Source organism: Callospermophilus lateralis, chromosome 2 (genome assembly GCF_048772815.1).
Source record: "Callospermophilus lateralis isolate mCalLat2 chromosome 2, mCalLat2.hap1, whole genome shotgun sequence".
NCBI classification, from domain to species: Eukaryota; Metazoa; Chordata; class Mammalia; order Rodentia; family Sciuridae; genus Callospermophilus; species Callospermophilus lateralis.
This window is the reverse complement of record NC_135306.1, coordinates 66,264,417-66,284,936: the sequence shown is the minus strand read 5'-3', so window position 1 is coordinate 66,284,936 and position 20,520 is coordinate 66,264,417.

Here is a 20,520-nt window from a genome sequence, read left to right as displayed (position 1 = left end):
TGGCAGCCCAGGAGGTTGGCAGCAGGGTGAGTGCAGTTCACCTGTCAGCAACAAGACGACAAAATCCAAATGTTTACCTAACAAGGATCGCACCGAGTGGGAGCATAAACAACCTCATTTTTATAAGGAGCACAATGCAGAACTACCTAAAGGAGGAGCAAGTTTTACCCCAGGGTTTCTCTGGGGAATAACAGCAGGCAACACAGCTGTAAGCAGGAGAAAATTACTTAAATAAGGGGACCCTGTGGCATGAAGGGATAGTCTTGGATTGGAGTGGCGGAAATAATCTCTGGACAATGTAAATGTTGAGAAATAAGGTATTCGTAGGGTACCTAGATTGATATCATCTGCCCGTAAATCATGAGAAGCCTTGGAGCTGGTACTTATCAGGTCCTAATAGCTGATGGCAAGCAGTAACTCACATCATCAGACAGGAGAGAGGAGGACCCCAGAACCCTGTATAAGCCCATCTTCCTCTTTGAAATCTTCCTGATACTCCCAGGGGCAGTGTTAGTCACCCAGAGAACATAGATGTCCTCTCACTATGTCACACATCTTACCATACGTATGTATGGATCCCAGTCAAGTCTCTTTCCTCCCCAGGATTGTGAACTTCTCTGAGGCAGGGGCTGACTCTTGTTCATCTGTGCCTACCCAGTGCTACCTACTGTCCTGGAGGAGTTTAGTAAATGTATTAAATAAATAAAGGGCACATCGTGAGGTGCAAAGAGAGAGCTGACATGTAAATTGACTGTGGTATGTATTTTTACGGGCTGTGAAGAAAAGGAAACATTTGCTTTACTCATCTTCCCTTTACTTTTCCAACTCTGCCTTGACCGCAAAGCATGTTTGCCTACGTTAGTTCATTTAATCCTCCTATAACTCTTGTGTCGTCGCAGGGAGGGACATCAATTGCCTTATTATATAGATCATAAAACTGAAGGTCAGAGAGTTCAGGTGTTCACAGAACAGCAGATGACATAAGGAGCAGGAGGCATGGTGGTTCCTTCCTTCCATCTCTCCCTTTCCCCACACCCGCCTGCCTATCAGCCTTCCTTCCTTCTTCTTTCAACCCTGGAGTTGAATCCTGTCCCAGCTTTCAGTGTCCCTATGTGATTTCGAGTGATCCTTCTGCCCCTCTCTAACCTCACTCTCCTTATCTGGATTGGGGATAACTATTATGCAGGCTTTCTTTGGAAATAATGTAATTATAATAGACGATCAGTAACAGGTACTAGTTACCATTTTCCTAACACTTTTTTTCCCTTCAATAAACATCTATGTTAGGCTAGTTTTAGATTTATAGGAAAAACCATGGCAATAGTAAAGAGAATTCTCCGATACCCCAATCTTATCTAGTACTATTTTTTTTAATTATTGTTCTTTTTAGATGTATGTGACATTAGAGTGCATTTTGACATATTACACATAGATGGAATATAACCTATTCTAATTAGGATCCCATTCTTGCAGTTATACATGATGTGGAGTTTCACTGGTTGTGTCTTCATATATGAACATAGGAAAGTTATGTCTGATTCATTCTACTGTCTTTCCTATTTCCATTTCCCCTCTCTTCCCTTCATTCCCCTTTGTCTAATCCTATGAGCTTCTATTCTTCCCTTCCCCTCCCTTACTATTTTAAGTGCTTCACATGCATTTTATTTACATAAGACTTATGATAATCTGGTGATGAATCAAACTCATTTTACAGACAAAGACATTTAACTGAGAGGCAAGTGACATATGTCCTGCTGAATGACTGTGGAGTGGTGGAATCAGAATAAAGAGGGGAGTCTCATTGCAGGACTGTATCCTAACTACTCCGCTCCATGGGAGGTGAGAGTATGGGCCCATGGTGAGTATGTTATTAGACCTAGAGCCTGAGTCTGTTTAAATCCAGTCTTGCTGTTTTTCTACATCAATGATCTTCTAGGCACAAGTAATAAGATTGCTCCTTGCCTATCCTACCTACTTTTTCATTTTCAATTTAAAATTGCCTTTGTATTTATTTAATGTTGACTTCCAAATGCAAATTTGGGAAACAGTAGAACTTACTATGGATTTTGTTAGCATCCCTTTGGGGAGAAACAGCCCATAAATCACCAAATTTTATTGTTTCCCTTAGGAATCTTTAGTGTACATTGGACCTAGAGAATGACTTGATGAAAGAAGTCTATTTAAAATGTAGTGAGGTCAAGTCTATTAACTAATGTGTCCACACGTAAGTATCCTCTCTTTTCCAATAAAAAGGGTAGCAGAGGGCATAAAAATTACTAACAGATTCTTAGGAGGGCAGTAGGGAGACTGGGACTTCATTTTCCTGAGGATTGGAAAGAGGAGAAGAGAAGCCATGTAAAATACAACCTTGAAACCAGTGGGGGAGAGATGATTATTTCTAGTATAGAAAATTCTTTCCAGGGAGGTCTTTTGGGTGTGAGAGGTAATAGCTGTTTTATTTCAGGAAAGGGTAAGGAAAAGAAAATTTTGATATGTTAAACATTTTGATGACTCTCTTCTTTTACTGATGTGAGAATTCAAAGGGAAAACCTGAATCACTTTCAAAGGACTTGTCTCTTAAAGTGTGCTTTATAATACATCATGCTACTCAGAGATACTGTAAAATATCCTTTTCCTTTTTATTTTATAGAACTTGTACAGGAACTGTTGTCCTAAGTGGACTCATCCTACCCAGTTTTTTGTTATTCTAACTGGAGATTCTTTAGCTGGGTCTTTGGAATGGTAATAAAGAATGAATAAATAAAAACTAAATTCTTTATGCATTGAGAATTCTGCATTTTAGAGTTAATTTAATATAAATACATAAACCCATTATGAAGATAAACAAGATGTTTCTGCTATTGATTTCCAGATTCTTCTTCCAATAGGATGGATGAGAAACTATTTTGCCCTCGTCTACTATGAAATTTTTTCCTGCTTGCTTCATATCAGTTCTCATGGCTCATTGCTTTGTGTTCTGTCCTGTTCCTATTTGCTATTTGAATGTTTGTGTCCCACTGAAATTCATTATTTTTGAAGCTTCTACCTCCAGTGTGATGGTATTTTGAGGTAGGGTCTTTGGGAAAAAAACTAAATTTATATTAGCTCACGAGTTTGGGGGCTCTATGATGGGATTAGTGCCCTTATAAAAAGAGAAAGTCCAGAGGTCTCCCTCTCTCCACCATATGAGGATACAGTGAGAAAATGGTTCTCGGAAATCAAGGAAGGGGGCCATCACCAGGAACCAAACCTGCTAGCACTTTGATCTTAGATTTCCAGCCCACCCAGCTGTGAGAAATCTATTGTATATTGTTAGAGCGGCCTGAGCAGACTAGGGTCCTAATTCAACAAGTCTGTGCCTGGATAATGGCTTTGTGAATCAAGGATATTATTTTCATTGCCTGCTTATGACATCCCAAAGTTAATTGTCAACTGAGAAAATTTTGGTTTCCTCCTGTGTGATTCAATCCACTTGGCATGAATCACCCTTTACGTTCTAACTCTGGTGGCCTTTGTCCTGCAATCCATGGTTGCTTCTCTGTCTGTTATACTGTGGCTGTTATAAAGGGAAAGTAGAGCTATTTTGTTCCTTTTAATGAGGAACAACTACTTCTCCAACGGACTCAGCAGTAAAAATGGCTTTTAATGCTGGACAGAAGTTTGGAAGCCATGAAATTCCCTTTGTAACACCATTAAATATTCCCAGTGTGATTTGGATAAAGTGCCACCAACCACTTCATGTCCAATGTCCTTTCATACACACACGCACACACACACACACCATTAGAAAAATTGGTGGAAAAGTTTTGTTTTTTTTTTTTAAATTTTCCTACTGTGTTCAGTGTTGAATTGAGCTTTTTCCTAATACCTCAGGAGAATGGGATAATTCTCAAAGTTGAAGATAGTATGTGATAATTACTTCAAGTTTTAAAGACAATATCAATAATGTTCTGCATGTTCTCTTCAGGCTGCCTCATCACCTAGTGCCCTATCTCTCAGATTATTTTAACTGAGGATTAAAATTAGAAGAAAGTTCATGGGGGAAGAGAACTTTCACTTGGATGGTGGAAAGAGTTGATTATTTTCCATTCTAGTTGGAGGTGGTAAAGGGATGCTTTTTCCTAGTCCCAAACTAGGTCAAACTATGGTGTTTTAGTCAGCTTTTCATCATTGTAACAAAAATACCCGACACAACCAATTTGAAAGAGGAAAGGTTCATTTAGGCTTATGACTTCAGAGTGTCAGTCCATAGTCATTGAGCTCCATTGCTCTGGGTCTTGAGACGAAGCAGAACAGCATGGCAGAAGAGCATGGGAAAGCTTCACAGCTCATAGATGCCAGGAAGCAGAGAGAGAGACAGACAGACACCAGGAACAAGATATAGTCCCCAAAGGCATGTCCTCAGTGACTTACTTCCTCTAGCCATGCCCCTCTGTCTGAACTTTCCACTGTCTCCCAGTAGTCCATTCAAATGATTAATCCATCAAATAGATGAATCCACTGATGAGGATAGAGCCCTCTGTTCATTTCTGAAAAGCCCCACCTCTGGATATTGCTACTTTGGGGACCAAGTCTTCAACACATGAGCTTTAGGAGGACATTTCAGATCCAAACCATAATAAGTGAGTAGTTTAAGAGAATCATTCATCAAGATCATAGATGACAACCTAAACAAGTCTGCAGAAAGGGAAATTCTGCAAGAAGAGGAGAGTGCATCTGAATTTCAAGCTGTTTGCTAAGAAGGAAAGATTTATTGGCCTACCCAGTGCACCAGGACAGAGAATGGTGGGAAAGCCTTTAGGAGAACTTAGCACAGCCTCCTCAGTCTCTTGTGTATTCAAGAAACATACCTTTCTCCATCAGCTTCTAAAGGTAAGAGTCAGCACAAGAAAAGGCTAAAGCAGAACATTCCCTTCTGCCATTAATTGACATAGTCAGGATGTGGTCTTTCCTAAGGGCCAAATGGATGCTGAAGATGATAACTGGGCTGAAGCTGTCTTGTTGAAACCCCACCCAAGAAAACAACCTCAGGGAAAAGAGGCTGGATTGACCTCCTGAGCAGTAGCTGGGAGTGGGTATTTTGAGGTTGATAGGAGAGTCCCTTCTCCTTGTCAGGAAACTGTAGTGTACGGGGATCTAATAGGGCTCTGAAGCACCCACAGCTATGTCTCATGAAAGGGCCAATGTTTGACCATCCATTTCATATCTGCCCTTTTATCTGCTCTGTCTTTCCTCTTACCTGATTGTGATGAGCTCATTGTAGAAGGGATGAATAAAGACAGAAAGAAGAGCATCTTCAAATTTTCTCAGGGTGAGCACCATAGCTATAAGTCAATTCTGAGCCAGGAGAAAAAGAAGAAGAGAGTAAATTTTATCTGAAATTAGGTTTCAATATCTGTAAGTCAGTTTTACTTACTGAAATGAGTTGTAACAAATGCAAGACTGATGAGGAACCCGGAACCCAAAATGGAAGAAAATATAAGAAACACCACTGTTTTATTGAAGGATGCTCCCTGCAATTAAGAAAAACAAAAACAAGATCTGAAATGCCTGGAAATGAAAGGATGCAATGAGCAGCTAACAATAAAAATTGAGAACCCAAATTATGTCATATTTAAATACAATAAGTCCATATAGGTATTTTAATGCATAAAATATTCTCTGGAAAAAAATAATTATGATTATGTAGGAAAGATCTGAAATGATTATATGAAATGAATGGAGAGAAAAATAGAAAAATTGATAGATATGGAGAGTACAAAATAGTCCAAATCCATAAATTTGATATTTCTGATTAATGAAACCCAAGAAAATGAATCCTCCAGTGGTATATTGTTGGAAGAATACTTTGATATGACAGAATAATTTCAACTACAAAGCAAAATATTGAATATCAGGAATATTTAATTCAGAACAATAAATATATATACATATTTTGACTGAAAGAGTCAATGTAAGTAATCTTTTTTTTTTTTTTTTTTTAGAAAATGGATAGGAGAACTATGTTATCAACAAAGAGAACAAACTTCAGGCTTAATGTTTCTCTGCAGCACTTTTCAGTGGCAGAACACATGGATGTGTGACTACAAAGTTCTAACGGGAAGAAAGAAAAAGCATTCCCAGAGTCTTATATTCATTTAACTGTTGTTAAAATATAAGGAAAATTGCTAATCTCAAATACATGTGAAATCAGGTGATATGGCATTCGTGAGCACTTCATGAAAATTGACTTTGTGATAATATCTTGCTCCAAAAAGATAAACCAAAATAAAGAACTCAAGAACAGAAAATCCTTGGTAATTCTAAATGTAAAATTAATTTAAATGTAAAGGTACAGCTACATCTTAGCAAATTGAGCAAAGATAGCTGGAATGGAATGAAAAAGAGTTAAACTCTGGCAAAGTAACTGTAATATGGGGAGAGAATGTAGGGTGAAGGGAATCAGAAACATGTCAATCAAATGGTAGTATAAGAGATATAGTTCCTAAGTTCAAACATCAATTAAGATTTTTTTAAATACTCTTAAGTCTCCATTTGGGATCATATAAACGGGCATCTTATAATGCTTTTTGATTGCAAAAAATACATGATTATATAGGAAACTAATCATATTGAAATGTAGTTATCAGATGCAAAAAGAATTTTTGAAACAGAAATAAATGTGTTTTTATTAAGGCCTGAAATAACGAAATATAATGGTGGGTTTAATAATTACTATAATTTTGACGTAATGACAAGTACTAATGATATTTTGAAATATCCATAACACATGTAATGTTATGTAAAAAAAAAAAAACCTGTCATAGATACTGTTAACACTTCTAAGGTTTGTAATCTACCTTTGTAGTGGAAAGAAATGCTAAATTCCAGTTAGGGTTTAGCAAAAATGGAGACTTTTTTTTTTCATTAAAATTCCCAGACCTTCTGAATTCTTTCTCTCTGCAGATTTTGAATAGTCGTTGGATTTCCATATTAAGAAATTCTCTTCTGATGGTAATACAATTCAGGATTTTATAATTCTTCTATACTAGATGAAAATACTTAAATAAATGAATAGATGAAATTATATTTCCTCTGTTCTTAAATGGTGGTTAAATGAGTCACTATTGGGGGCAGGGTGTCATATTCAACTACAAATGACTGGTTTGTAGTTATGTGTAACTAATTAAAACAAAACAAAAAAATTATGGATTTTAAGTGTCCTTGTTATAGTACATTTAGATTATGGAAAGAAGGAGAAAATGCTGTTTCCAGTTTGAATTGCCATAGGTAGGACCAAGTATGGGAAATAGGAGATGTGGTTTTGGCTCTGACAGTATGTTCTTCCGGTTCATTGAGGACCCTATGTTGGTTAAATGAGAAATTCCCAATGAGTTGTACTTATAGCCCCTGTAATTCCTAGTAACATGAAACATTTCAACACAGTGGAATTTGAAAATAATACATCAATTAATAACTTGCCTAAAGTGAAACTGTTGAACTTTGTCAAGTAGAGGAAGTGCCACATGATCAGATAACAGCCTGACTCTTACTGAAGGAGTAACTTTAGAGATAAATGAAGGAAAGGAAGGCCAGGGAAACGAGAAAGATGTTGGTAAAGTGACTCCTTTCTCAAATGAGAGCCATGGTAGATATTTGTTTTCTAAATAATGAGAATTCTCTGCAGGATGTGGGATAAAAAAAAACTTTGACTTTTTTGTTCAATGCATCTAACCAGTCTTCCACCCACACATTTTTGAGATTCACTTGAACTTGATGCTGTCTTCATACTTCCATGGCCACTCCAACCTCCCGTTATTATGTATGAGCCAAAGGGTCTAACATGTATCATTTTCTTTTCCAGATGGCCTGAATACACTGATCACTCTTATACTCCATGTTGGGCTTGCTGAGTCACAGATAGGTTATTTCTTAAGAAAGCGGCCTCCCTGGTGATCAGTTGGTCTCTAGGTTTATATGTAATAATGTAAGATGAGAAATTACTACAGACATGCTGAGTTATTTGAGGAATGTTAGTGAAAAAGTTTCTGTTATAGAAAGGAATGGTTCCTTTTTCTCCATAGGACTCCTCAAAACTTCCTCTGAAAACACTTCAGTGAGAACAGGAGTCAGGCAGCTTTTTAAATAAACAAAATGAATTGAAACTCAGGCTGCAGGAATCACATGGTTTCTTGACTAAGATTACCACTGGCCAGGAATTTGTTTTCAAATATTCATCTCCAAGAACAAGGACGAAAATCTATTAGACACCACTAGCTGTCTCTTCGACTAGGCTTCTGCCAAAGCAATGGATCAATTGCCCATAGTCAATAAGGTTCTAATATGCATAGCAGATTCCTTCATAGTCTGGCAGGAAGCCAGTATTTTACAATTAGATTTGTCTAGATCATTGATGCACAAGTCTGTGTAGTGTAAATAATAAAATAGTTCCAAATGAATAAAGTAGTACTCTTAAATCTAGGAGTAGCTAGAATCTTTTGCACTCATGAGATCAAAGGAGACTTTCTGAAAACAAAGGCAGGTGTAAGAGACCCTGAGTTCACAAGTTCTTCACCAGAATCTTCTTTAGAGATATGTAAATTACTTTTCTGTGTCTCCTGGTGAGCAGATCCTATGAGATTGGATTAGACTTATTTTTATGAAATAAATGCATAAAAAAACTTGGTGATGAGAAAATAGAATTCTTTTGAGAAAGAAGAGAGGGGAATGCAGAAGAAATGGTGACTCCATAAGAAGAGACTGGCAAGTGCCATAGAATGCCCATGTCCTCATGCAGGGTTTGGCCAACATTGCCCGTGAGCAAGTGATGATATTTTCTACCTTAGCAAACCTAGTTTGTTGAAAGCAGTCTACTTAAATTTAAATACTGCAGAAATTACAACAATTTTCTACTCTCAGTCTTCTCTGCTATTGTTAACATTTTTGTTTTTAATGTGAGATCAACATTGAAATCAGATTTTGAGCAAATTACTCTCCATAGTGTGGGTGGGCCTCATTCAATCAATTGATCAACTTAAGAAGAGATACAGACCTTCCTGGAGGAAGAGGAAATTCTGCCAGCAAACTGGCTTCAGTTACTCCTTCTACAGTGTTCATTCTTCTGTGGGTCTCCAGCCTCCTGGCCTCCTACAGGTTTTGGTTTTGTGAGTCTCACAATTGTGTGAGCCAATTCCTTGAATAAACTATTTTCTGTCTTTGTCTCCTTCTCTCATTCTCTTTCTGGAGAACTCTGACCTACTACAAGTCCTTACCAGAATCTCTTCCAAAAGGAGAGGTAGCTGGGCACAGTGTTTCATGCTTATAATCTCAGCTACTTTGGAGGCTGGAGCAGGAGGATGGCAAGTTCCAGGTCAGCCTGGGAAACTTAGGGAGATCCTAAAATCACTAGGGATGTAACTCAGTAGTAGAGCATATCTGGGTTCACCTTTAAAAAAAAGGGGGGAGAGTGGGTATAGAACCCCAACTCCAGACTGCCCTCAGAGTATATATATGATGGATGGGGTCAAAACTGGAGATTGTAATTTGCCCTATTTTTTTATTTGAGAACTAGATGGAAAGGAGTACTAGTGCAGTGTCTGTTAATTAGTGGTCTTTGTGGTTCTGGGAAATGGAGTCCTGGGCCCTGCACATTCTAGACAAGTGCTCTCCCGTTGAGCTATGTCTCCAGCTCAGGGAGTAGCTGTGCCTGTAAATGGAGTTGGGTACAAGGAAGGTTGTGCCATCTGCCAGGAATCCTTGTTCCTCCTGTTTTCTGTCTACCCCTGGGTCATGTCATCCCACTCCCACACCCACTGACTTAAAAACTTTGGCTCCCAACCTTGATTCTATCATCATTTTGTGTGACTTCAGCATCTACAGTAGATGGCCCACTCAACACAGTGGCTTTTCAGTCCCTTCCTTCCTCATATCCAACTACATTCTGTTTTCTACCCCACCACTGCCAAGTTTTACCTTGGGCCTTGTCTTCACCAGTAACTGCTCCAATTCCAAAGCCTCAGTTTCAAAAGCCACTCACACCATGTACCACCTTCTATTCCTTTAGCTTATTTCCTATAATATCCCTGTGTCTTAGTTATTTGATCAGGGAGCCCCACAAATTCCTGTTCCCTTGCTGCTTTCTCACTTTCCAGCCATGCCTTCCTGATTCTCCTGCCCTCAGACTTGATCCAGGTGCATCCATGAAAATGGCGGCACCTCATGGGCCACTGGAGTGCACAGATTCTTAAGGTACTGAGCCTTCATTATTGTGAGGGGAAGTATATTCTTGGGAAAGATAATGAGTTGGTAAGGGTAGTTGAAGGCCTTGAAGGGATTAGAAAACAGATTTTTAGCAGGTGAAATTAAGTTATATTTTCAAGTTTATCAGGTTGGATGCTTTTTGTAGACAGCAAGAATTAACCTTGACCTTATGAATCCACCAACTGAAGCAACTTTATGAAGCTATCAGCTTTGAAAGCTTGTTCTTTGCTCTACATGTGCACAAATAAGGAAGAATAGTTTCATAACATTAAGGCAACTTGGGGACTTTCTGTCTTATATTGAGTAAAGTGATTCCTCACAACAGCCGTGTTTTCTAGGTGTTAACTGCTCAGTTCCCAAATCATCTACCATAGAATTCCAGGGATGGGTATTTGAATAATCTCAAAAAAATCTGCTGATATAGGCCACCTAATACCCCATATATGACTATATAAATTAAAATTAATTGAAATAAACACAACTAAACATTTAGTTTCTTGGTCACGTTTGCCATAGCCATGTGCTTCTTAGCCTCAAACTCTAGAGGCTGTCGTACTGAACAGTGTAGAAGACATTTCTAGCATTTCTATTATACAGTATTACCCTAGACCAGCAGTGTCAAGCTGTGAACTTGCCCCAAGTCTGCCTTCTGGTTTTTTTTCTATCTAACCTGCATATTTTAAATTTTTTGAGGAAAAAAGAATATGTGACAGAAACCAGATGTGGCCAGAAATCCTATCATATTTATACTATCCAGCTCTTTACAGAAAAAAGGTTGTCAACCTTGTCTTAGATAATAATGTGCTAAAATGTCAATGTTTGTATAATGCATTTTGGAATGTAACTGCCATGGTGAAGAATCATAGTTTTTATTATGTTAGGGTATGGAATTCAGGTACATGATTTATAGCTATTGTACATTCATTCAATTAAACAAATACTTATTGAAAACCTTTTAAATGCCAGTCCCCGGAAATTTTTAGATTGTTATGGCTTAAATATGAAGTGTCCTCCAAAATTTCATGTCTTGAAGTCTTGGTCCCCAATGCAGCAATGTTCAGAGCTGGGGTTTCTGGGAAGTGATTGGATTGTGGGAGCTCTGACCTCATCAATGGTTAATCCCTTAATAACTGAACAGATTATTGGAGGTCCTAGAAACTGTAGGGGGCATGGCTAGAGGAAGCAGGTAACTGTAGGTGTATAGCTGGGGACTATATCTTATCCTTGGCCCCTACTCTCCTTTCCCCCCACTCCCACTTCCTGGCTGCCATGAGCTAACAGCTTTCCTTAACTAAGTGGAACTGCCATGATGTTCTGTTCTACCTCAGGCCCAATACAATGGAGCCAGCCAACCTTGTGTTGAAACCTCTGTAACCATGAGACAAAACAAATTTTCCTCTGTAAAGTTGTTCACATCAGGTATTTTGGTTTACCAACAATAAAAAGCTGGCTAACATGTAGATGAACAATACATTCAAGGAATTCAAGGAATTTCTAACTATAGAACTAATCAAACTGTAAGTATTACTGATCATGGTATTAAACACTATGGTGGAGGAGAAGAGAATGATAAATTTTGACTTGGGCTATGTGTGGCTAGGTAGCAAAGAATGAATTTGAAAGTGGGGCTTGAAAGGATGAGTTGGAATTAGATAAGGCTAACAGGTAGGGAGGAAGGAATTCCAGGCTATGGGAGCAGCGTGGTGGGGGAAAATCACATGGGGCATTCAAAGAAAAGTCCAGAATTCAAGTGAGATTTAATCTTAAGACAAGGAGTAAGCAATGTACTAGGGAAATACGCAGGTGGCTGTGAGGTTGGTATTTGATGAGATGCTGGTTTTCTATGACTCTGCAGTGAAGGGACAGCCTGTCATAATATCTCAGAAGAAAGCCCTATTCTGCTTGGTGCTCAAAGTAATAGATGCTATGCCCATTTTTATGCCTCTAGATTTGGCCTCTGGACTCAGCAAGTATGATCATGGATTTGGAGCTGCAAGAATGGTGGACTTAAGGATATTATTTCCATGGGAAATTGACACAGCCCCACTAAGGATTTAGCTTGACTTAGCCCTTGCAAAGTTTCCACATGCTTTGGGCGTAGCATGTCTTGGTTGGTGGGAAGAGTGGATTATAATAAGTGATCATGCCACTGCCTAAGGTACAATCATAAAAACAAACAATTAATTTGAGACTGAAGAAACAAAATTGAATGGAGAATTTTCTCCTTTGCACAGCCTGGTGGAGTTCACTGTTGAATTTCCAGGAAACCAAGCTGAGTGATAGAGTCAATGTCAGGATCACTGTGTTGTACAATAGCATGCAATTGCATCCGATGAATCTGTGCTTTTTCCAGCCCCATTTTCTGAAATTTTATGATCATGAACATTTGACAAAGGGCTTAGCTGAACCCTCTGAAAGTCTAGTATTTGATTTCTGGGAACAAAGCAAGTGGCCTGTGAGCTTCTTAAATAACATGCATGGTTGATCCAAAACTTATGAGAAAGTTTTGGATCTTTCCCTTTGCCACATGAGGACATTCAATGTTTTATCATTAGTTACATTTGTTCAAATTTTTCATTTTGTTTAGAACTCAACATTTCTTTAATCAAGAGACTATCTTCTTTAGCAATGGCTATATGGGCCAAATATAGAATAGGTTGTGCCAAGTTTAGAACCTATTCAAAATTTATGGATATGAAGTTTCAACCTGAACTCAAATCTTTTGGTGCCTGAGTTAATTTACATTTGGCAAAGAACAATTTCCAGGTTTTAAAAATGGAAACAACAACAACAAAAAAACCTTCCTTGGAAACATATTTTAAGGCTTCTTGGATACCACATGTTTCTTAGAAGAAAAAAAAAAATCCCAAAAGCTATGTTTTAAAAGAAAGACAATAAGAAACACATGTATTAAATTGCCCTTAAAGAAAAGAAAGCTTTAAAAATTAAGAGGGAATAGAACTTTGGAAAAACCTGCTGATGTTTTAAAGACCCAAATTTTTGAAAGAAAATGAGTAAATTCAGAACATATCCTTAAAATGGATGTCTTTTTATCTAATCCAAATTAATCAGCATGGATTGATCTACTGCTAGTGCTTCATGGATAAGGAAATTGAGACAATAGGTGCCTACATCATGCCATGTGGGCATTAAAATTTACACATTAGATATTGTTACAGGTTTCTTGTTTGTCACATGACAATGGGAGGCTGGTGTAATGGTTTGCTCGGGAATTGTAGATATGGGCATCTGGCATTGTGATAAACTACAATTCTATGGTCAACTGTCCCACAGAGAGGGGCAAAGAAACATACTGATTCATCCACAAAAATCTAAGCACTTGGCTACACACTTATCAGGGATTATATAGTATTCTATTTCTATTTCTAATGTCATCATATTGCATCAAAAATTCATTTAATATCTGTAAGCTCAACTATTAATGCTATCCAAAATTTAAAATGAAAAAGAGAAGGAAAGAACAAAAAGAGAATGATAATTGCAGATGATTCCAGTTGTCATTCTAAACAGCATGCTTGAGATGGGAAATGAATTATTTCAGCCTTGGGTGATCTGAATTCCCGTGTAACTTTCTCAGAGCATCTTGCAGCATGGAGAGTAATTCTAGTGATTAACTACACAGATACATGTGATAATATCAAATAGCCTCTCAGTGCAAGCTACCTACTACAATTGTAGCTCAGCTAAAAAATGGTGATTTATTTTCTAAAGATGACTATGATGGGTTCACTGAGAAACAATGTACTGGCCTGCAGTGTGGCCCCTTTCTAAGAATTTTTTAAGAGAAAATTTGATATCCTGCATCTTTCTTTTGCCCCTACATAAGTTGGTGTCATAAATGTATTTCATATAGTTGGTATTATCACCATTCATTTCTATACCTAAATTTTGCTTTACAGGAGTTTTAATTTACTTCTATGAGACATTTCAAGAAGACAAGAATAGTGGATGTAGAAAATGTTAATAAAATAAAAGTTTTATTCCATTGATGAATAATTAGTACATGATATTTTGTAATGAAAGCTTGTTTGGAACCCAGTCACACTACATCACACTACACACTTTTGACGCAGTTAGAAACACTGTAGTTATTTGTGACATAGCCCAATTTTTTTTGGCTCATCCTACAGGCAAGAAAAGCAATACATCCATAGAGAAGTATCAGAGAAATAAGTTCCACCCTTTGCATATGTCTATGTTGAACTGGCCTATCCACAGCCATCAGGGCAAAGCCAAATGGATAACACCTGGGGCTTAATGAGGCCAGTCTCCTACCTTCCTTTCTCTCTCTCTCTCTCTCTCCACTGCTGGGTGAGTTCCCTGCCACCTCTGGACTTCCTGTTGGCCTTGCCTCAACACCCAACATCTCTGGATCTCTAAGTAATAAATGACTTCTGTTTCATGCATTGTACTTTCACCTCCTCATTTTTCTCTTGATCTACACATCCCAGCTAGCTTTCCTCCAGGTCAGGGCTCTCCCAGACAGTGGATCTCTTGGTTTATGGCCACCCTCAAGAGAGAGACCTCAAGAATATTGTCATCTAAACAAGCCTTGGAACTGAGTGAAGCCAAAAGAAATACAGGAGGGGTATAAGACTATACATGAAAGGCAAGTGACTCACCGGAGACAAAGATTCAACCAAGAGATTTTATTGGGGAGCTGCCTGAAGGGGAAGAAAAGGAGAGGCAGAGAGAGGAAAGGAGGAGGGCTGAGGGGGAGAGGGAGAGGAAGAGAGCAGAGAGAGGAGAGAAAGAAGAGGAAGAGGGCAGAGAGAGTGTGCTTGCAAGCTTCCGTTTAAGAAGGGTTGCATAGGTGATGTGGTGGGTGCTGATTGGCAGGGTGACTCAGGATCAGCAAGTGGACACTATGTCCCATGGGGATTGGTCGAGAAACCTTTTGAATTAGGTGCCCTTCTGAGAGGAGAGGGAGGGGTTAGGGATTAAGTGTTGTTCTAGCCAGAGGGAAACTTAACTTCAGCGGGGAGTCTCCCACACACCCAACAATACTCATGGCTTAGCACTATTGACTACTATTAATGTTCAATTAAAAAGCATAAAGAGGGAAAGAAAAAGTGCTTACAAGGTAAGCGTGGGCAAGAGGCATGCTTTGAAGATCTATTTCTATTTTTTATTTTGGGAGATGTTTATTGAATATTTTTTGTTTTTATAATGTTTTTATTGATGACTTATACACAATAGTGGGATTCCTTTTGACATAATCATACATGCATGGAGTATAATTTGTTCCATTTCAGTCCCAGCACGTCCCCTTTTTCTTCCTTCACCCCTCCCCTTGCTGCCTGTCCTCTTATCTGATCTTCATTCTATTTATTTATAGTTTTTTTTAATTACTGCTTTATAGATATACATAAAGGTGAAATTCACTGGTGTATATTCATGTGTGTACAAAGCACAACTTGGCTAATTTCATTCCATCTTTCCTCCCTTTTCCCATCACTCCTCCCTCCCTGTCCATCCCCTTCCTCTACTCCCCTGATCTCCCTTCTATTTTCATGGGATCAAGCAAAGGTCAAATTTTTTTTCCCTCAAATATGGAAGCTAGAGCAAAACAAAGAAGACTCATTTTCTATACCTAGAGGAACATCTGGGAGATAGGAGGTATATATTTAATATTACATTTTCTTGTAGAGTTTTGCATCTGTGTGTGAATAAGGGATATTGTTCTGTATAATTGTATTATTCTGTATAATTTCTTCAGTTTTGGTGTCAAGGCAATGCTGGTCTCATCATGAGTTCAAGAGGGTTCTCTCCTGTTGTATTTTCTGAAATAGTTTGTATAGAATTTGCATTGTGTTTCTTAAGTGGTTTGCGGCTTTCCAACGAAGCTTTCTGTGCTTGTAGTTTTCTATTTGTCTATCTTTTTTGCAGGCGGAGGGTGTGTGGACTGGGGGTTGAACCCAGAGGCTTGCACATGCTAAGCAGTCAAGCAAGTAAGGGGTCTTCCACTGAACCACATCCCCACCCACAGTTTTCTCTTTCAAAGGGTATGAATTCAGTTTCTTTAATAGAGGCAAGACTGCTCAGTTTACTTATTTGTTTTGTGTTGAATTTTGGTAGTTTATATCTTTTAAGGAATTTGTTGATTTCATCTGGTTATTAGATTTGTTTTTATAAAGTTGTTCATTAAAAATTATTAAAAATTTGCCATATGTCAAATTGGTAGAGATGTCCTCCTCATTCCTGATACTGGTGATTAGTAGTGTGTAGGGAGTATTTCTTATTTTTGGTCTTTATTTTCTTCACAAAATCATATGTAAACATGAGAACTTTTTGTTTTTTATTTTGTCCTGTCCTATGAAATTGGATTGACTTTTATAACCACAAAAATATTAAAAATTATTTTTGAAATAAAATCATTTGAAGTTGACTATATACACAAAAGATTTTTTTTAAATGGGTATATTTGTTGGGTTTTATCTGTGTGGGAGTTATTCCCATTTTATAAATGATAAAGAATGGGTGATTAGGATTTGAGCTTTAAGTTGTTTTGTTCAAAGATCTTGATTTCTTTAATACAGAAGCAGCAAATATTTAGAAGGGTGTTTTTTTCTCTTTTGTTTTGTTTTTGATACTTAAAGGATAAAGGTAACTTTGATTTTACTCATTTTATAGTCAGGGACATTAAGGAATACATACTGGAACATGAAACAAATCAATGATAGAATTAGAGCTAGAGTCACTAGTTCTTGACCATATTTCTTTAATTTTTTTTGTGACAATGTCGTCACATCTCATTTTCTTTATTTTTTAAATATAAATAATTTCCTTCATATTTTATGTAATAGTTTCTTTAAGTCCTAAGATCCATATTTTCTTTTGTTAAACATCTTTTTGAGGTATGATTGACAAACAAAAAGGTATATACAATGTATTTTGATGGATTTGATTAATTTAAAGATAAGTACTTTGATTTTCTTCAAGTCTTACTAGAAGTTTATCCAGTTTATTGTTTTGGTTTACTTCTTTCTTTCTTTCTAATCATCTTTTTTGTTTCATTTGTGTTGTCTAAATGTATATTTTTTTTCATTATTTCTGCTCTTTTTCTTCTTCTTTTGTTTTACTTTGGGTTTAACTTCACTTGTATCCAGTTTCTTATTGTCAAAACTTAAGTGACTTGAGATTTTTTTTCTTTTCTAATAAAATCAATTGATGCTGTGAAATTTATCATGAGTGCTGCTTTTGCTGTACCAATCCAACAGATTTTGAAATGCTGAGTGTGCCTTTCTATTCAGTTCAACTTTTTCCTAATTCCCTATTAACTTCTTCTTTAAATAAGGGTTATTTGAAAGTATGCCATTTAAATTTCAAGTATTTTAGGGTGTCCATGTACTTTTAATCTAAATGTGTTTTTATCCATTAATATACAAAGTTCCTTGTGAAGTTACTGGTAATTTTTATTGCATAAAATATGTTCTACTTTGGTAAGTGTTCTGTGTGCCCTTGAAAACAATGTCTTCACAGTGTCCACTGCACACAGAGTTCAGTAACTGTCAGGTTGGTTGTATTAAGTCGGCTATATCCATATTGATTTTCTGTCTATTAGTTTTGTCAATTACTAAGTTAGAAGTTTTGAATTCAAACCTGGCACACGGTGCATGCCTGTAATCCCAGTGGCTCAGGATGCTGAGGCAGAAGGACTACAAGTTTGATGTCGGCCTCAGCAACTCTACAAGGCCCTAAGCAACTTAGTGAGACTCTATCTCAAAATTAAAAAATAAATAAAAAAAGGGCTGGGGATGTATCTTAGTGGTTAAGCATTCCTGGGTTTAATCCCTGGTACAAAAAAAATGTTTGAATTCTCTAGCTATGAAGTTTTGTTTCTTCTTTCAGTTCTATTAGTTATCACACTATTATATCTCAAAGTTCTGTTATTCAAGTGCATGTACTTTTCAGATTATGTACTCTTGATAAAGTGACCTTTTCATCTTTATGAAATGATCTCTGTCCTTGATGTATTTCCTTTAAAATCCACTTAATCTAATATTGATAGAGCTGCTCAATCTTTCCTTTGATATGTGTTTATCTGATATATCTTTTCCTATCCTTTTACTTTTAACATTTGCCTGTCTTAAAATTGAAATGGGTTTAATATAGACAACATATAATTAGGTCTTTTTAAAAATAAATCGTAGAGTCTGTGCTTTTGGAAATATTTAAAAACAGCATTTAATGTGATAGCAATATGATTGTGCTTGAATTCACTATCTTTTGTTCCCTATTTGTTCTTTTGGGTAAATTGAATATTTTTTTTTATAATTTTATCTCTTTTGTGGGTTTTTTTATATTTTCTGGCACTGTTTTCTAATGGTTGTTGAAAGGCGAGTGACTCACCCGAGACAGAGATTCAACCAAGAGATTTTATTGGGGGGCTGCCCAAAGGGGAAGGAAAGGAGAGGCAGAGAGAGGGGAGGAGGAGGGCAGAGAGAAAGAGGAAGAGAGTAGAGAGAGGAGAGAAGAGGAAGAGGGCAGAAAGAGGAAGAGGGCAGAGAGCAGCGAGTGTGAGTTTGCGGGCTTTGGCTTAAGAAGGGTTGCCTAGGTGTCCTGGCAGGTGCCAAGTGGCAGGGCGATTCAGGAACAGCTGGTGGACACTGTGTCCAGCTGGGATTGATCGAGAAAACTTTTGAATTTTGCGCTCTTCCGCTTGGCACCCTTTGGAAAGGAGGGGGAGAGGTAAGGGATTCCATGATGTTCCCTTGAGACAGATACTTAACTTCAGCAGGAAGTCTCCCACACACCCAACAGTTGTTCTAGGTATTGCAGTATTTGTTTTGTGTTTATATCTATTTCTATTTAGCCCCCTTTGGCAATAGTCCATACAGGATTTTTGTTATCCATGGAACTTCTCGCACTTCTACATGTGTGATGGACCTGACAATATTTTTTTTTATTTTTTATTTTTTTCATCTTTCATACATTTGATTCAAGTGAGTTATGCATTTCCATTTTTACCCCAAATACAAATTGCAGAATCACATCAGTTACACATTCACAATGTTTACATAATGCCATATTAGTGACTGTTGTATTCTGCTGACTTTCCTATCCCCTACTATCCCCCCTCCCCTCCCCTCCCATCTTCCCTCTCTACCTCATCTGTTGTTGTTCCGTCTCTCCCTTCCCCCCTCTTTCCCCTCACAACCTCATATATGTGATTTCGTATAACGATGAGGGTTTCCTTCCGTTTCCATGCAATTTCCCTTCTCTCTCCCTTTCTCTCCCATCACTCGTCTCAGTCTCAGTTTAATGTTAATCTTTTCCTCATGCTCTTTCCCCCTGTTCAGTTCTTAGTTGCTCTCCTTAAATCAAAGAAGACATTTGGCATTTGTTTTTTTAAGGATTGGCTAGCTTCACTTAGCATAATCTGCCCTAATGCCATCCATTTCCCTGCAAATTCCATGATTTTGACCTGACAATATTTTATTGTTGATATCGCTTTGAATAGTCATACATCTTTTCAGGTAACTAAAACAATGAGAAAGATGCACTTTACATATAAATACCCTTACATATTTACTACTTCCTGAATCTTCCTTTGCGTAGAACCGGATATCCATCTGGCATCATCTACTCATGCCTGAAGGATTTCCTTTAACTTTTCTAGTAGAGCTGGTCTTCTGGTGGTGAGTCATCTCCAGTTGTTTATGTTAGAACAAAAATTTTGTCTTTGAATCAGAGAAATTTGCAGTCATACAGATTTCCAGGCTCCAGTAATTTTTAAAGAGGTCATTGTATTCTCTTCTGACTTAAGTTTTTTTCTAATGTGAAGTCTCCTCTCTGTCTTGTCTTTGTTTTTTGGCTGAATTAAAGGTTTTTCTCTTTTATCATTTGATTTCAAAAATTTGATTATGATATGCCTTGCTAAGGATTTCTTTGCCAAATTCTATCATTTATGTCATTTCTAAGTCAATTTCTATTTTTGCCTCTGGTTTTGGGTCATATTATCCTGGTTTCTGCATGATTGGAAGTCTCAGCTTGGATGAAAAAATTCTGAACTTCACATTGTAAATTCCTGAGATTTTAAAGAAACATTTCTTTAAATATTGTTGGTATCTATTTTGGAGTTCAGTTACTAAGAATGTTTGATCATTTCAGAGCTTGTTTTTTTTTTTACTTTGTCAAAGCAATTGTAAGCTTTAGCCTAGTGAACCTGCTCCATTATTAAGAACCCACCTTCTGTGGACTTCCCTGATGCCCTGTGTGTTAGGAGGTGTTTTCTCTTAGGGACTAGCTCTCCAATTC